General features: G+C 41.4%; 1 pseudogene; it reads left to right on the forward strand.

Moving 5' to 3' along the window:
• Positions 1-1,286: 1,286 nt before the first annotated feature.
• On the forward strand, positions 1,287-1,782 carry LOC138081719 (developmental pluripotency-associated protein 3-like; annotated as a pseudogene).
• Positions 1,783-2,938: the final 1,156 nt, after the last annotated feature.

A 2,938-nucleotide genomic window follows, 5' to 3' on the forward strand; every position in this document is an offset into this window, starting at 1 on the left:
CTGGTGAGCACCAACGAAGCAATCTACCATGTAGATCCTTTTTCATCCCTCAGAGGAAGATAAGGCAATTGCTCTTTTCTTATCCCTTCCCGTCTTGCCTGCAAAAGTCTTCCATTGTGTACAGCTCCTTGGAGGTCCTTTTTATACGCTAGATGTGGTGCTGTCTGATTCATGAATTGCTGGGTAAAGACATTTTGAAATTCAAATTTACTCAGTTGAATTTTGTTTCTTAAAAGTTCAGATCTCAGCTCTGGTGAAAACTTGTGAAAGCTATTTAACCTCAGTTTTCTCATCTATAAAATGGACTAATATTAACTTTGTTGGATCACTGGGGGAACTGAATGAAATAATGCAATGTTTCTCCAAGGAAAATATTTATATGGGTTTCTGATGATACATTTTTTAATGTAATAATTAAGCCACATATAGATAATTAGCATGCTAAACCTGTCATTTCATAAGTCATATTACTTAGGGCAAGGCTAAATTTAAAAAAAATCCAATTTAAAATCTATTTCCAATTAATTATTTTTATTTTTTTGTTTTAACAATCCAATTTAAAATCTCTTTTGATACAATGTTGAATGTATGATATAGACATTGCAAAAAGTATGTAGGGAGGGAACTCTGAGCCAGTATGAAAGCTGCTGGTCCAGCCTCCTCCCTTCAGGAAGCGACTCCTTTCCCACTAGTCTTGGTTAAGGAAGGCATCTTTGGACAAAGAAAAGCTGGAAGACTCAGGCTGGACAGGAAAGCTGAGTTACACTGGGGTCCTGGAGTTAGCTGCCCTGTGGAGTCCCTGGAATGTCGCCTCCTGCTGCTGCCCTCCCATGCTAAGTGCTGGCCCCAGAGTCCTGAATACAAGTCAAAGTTGACACCCAGCACCCCCACACCTCCCTTTCTGTCCCCTTTCTCACCTCTCCTCACCCTGCCTCTGGAACTCCCCCACCCCCATCAGTCCCACCTGGCCCAGGCCTACCTTTCCCAAAGTGTCACTTGCTTCTCCAACCTGCTCACAGCTGCCCTTCCCAAGATTCCTTATAAATCATTGGAGGACATTCTGATTCTCAGGGGTGCACCACCAAGGGTGACTTACCTTTCCTAGGGGACATTTGTTTTAAAAGAGGAACTGGCTCTCACCACCGCGTGTCAGCCTGTGTTTTTTCCCTCTCTTTCTTAGCTCTATAGTTCTTCCAGGCTTCTTTGGAGCAGTTTGAGCCTACAGCATCGCCTTCCACTGGCACCCAAAGATCTAGGAGGCGCTTCAAGCTGTGACTAGACTTCCGATGGATTCATCAGAAGATAACCCAACCTGGACCCTAGACTCTCTGAAAACATCCATCAGTGACGCTTCCCAGGCAACGCAGGTTTCCACTCAACTCTCTGAAATGTTAGCAACAAACCTCAGTAACTTGACTCTCAACCCAAGTATCAAGTTGCCGTATCTACCAGAATACCCATCTCAACCGACTGGGCAGTTACCTAGTGAGAAAACACCCAATAGGCGGAGAGGAGTAAGAACGCTGTTGAGTGAGCGGAGATACAGGATGCAAAAGTTGATTGAATCTCTCAGACTTCGCTATGCCAAAGGAGTTCCTCGTGTGATCTGACTCTCAAAGAGAACTACAGCAGCAGGAGGACACTGGGATTCGATCAAGAGTGCGAAGATTCCAGTGTACCTGTAGTTATTGCCAGTTTAAGAGAAATCCTTCTGATGATACTTATGAGAATTATTACAACACAACATACAGTAATTATGCCATGGAATCGAATGAGTCATAAACCTTTTTCTTGTACTGTTTTCTTGCTGGTAATTTTTAGGATCATTATGAAGCAGCTTGGGAAAGACTGTACCAATATTTTTATAATGTATGTTGTGTTTGTCTCTTTTACTTGCATCTCTTTTCTACCTTAATACAGTTAACTTATGAGGAATCTATATGTAGCTTAGATTTGAAATGATTTGAATACACTACACTAGTTCCACTTGGATCTGACACCATGAAGTACTAGTTAAGTCTCAGGTATTGCCTGTTTCTTAAACCTGAAGTTGAAACTCAATATCAAGAATTTGAAACAAATTAACTTGGGAAGGAATGTGAAGATAACATTGGCTGGCTTGGCCAGACCATTATTAGTGTGTTAAACAGTAATAAAAATTTTTGATGTGCTGTTTCAAAAAAAAAAGAGGAACTGGTTTAGACCAAATGAAGTCAAATTGGCAGGAAGTACAGTGGCTGTATCACTATGATGGGGATCTTTCTTTGGCTCTCACCTTTCTTTATGAAACAGACCTTCTCTTTAAGTAGGCATTTAGATCCAAGAAGTAAAATCTTTTTCTTCCCAGGAAGTTCTGCCACAAACTTTCAAAATAGTTTTACTGCTGGTGTTAGAATTACAATATTTTGCTTGAGATTAAAAACCCAAAATAGCAATGGCTTAAAAAAGATTTTTGATGGCATCACTGACTCAATGGACATGAGTTTGAACAAGTTCTGGGAGACAGTGAAGGACAGGGAAGCCTGGCATGATGCAGTCCATGGGGTCACAAAGAGCTGGACACGACTGAGCAATTAAACAACAACAACAACGAAAGATTTAAAAACATTTCTGTCTCATGACAGGACTGATATAGGTTCCTTCTATCTGTTTTTGTCACTTTCTTCAATGTTTGGCTTCCACCCTGTGGCTCAAGATGGCCGCTCCAGCTCCAGACCTTGGGTCAGCATTCCAGTTACTGGTCAGGAAGTCAGGTCCCATGAAGGGTACTCTCTAGTTCTTTAAAGCACTCACTACCTTCCTTTAAATCTTCTGGCCAGGACTTGGAAGTGAATTCATTGTACAGCATACTAGGAAATGTGATACTTTTTCCCCCTGAGCAGCCTGTGCCCTGCTAACATTTGATATTTTGTTACTGAAGAATGGGAGAATGGGTTTT

Source organism: Capricornis sumatraensis, chromosome 7 (genome assembly GCF_032405125.1).
Source record: "Capricornis sumatraensis isolate serow.1 chromosome 7, serow.2, whole genome shotgun sequence".
NCBI classification, from domain to species: Eukaryota; Metazoa; Chordata; class Mammalia; order Artiodactyla; family Bovidae; genus Capricornis; species Capricornis sumatraensis.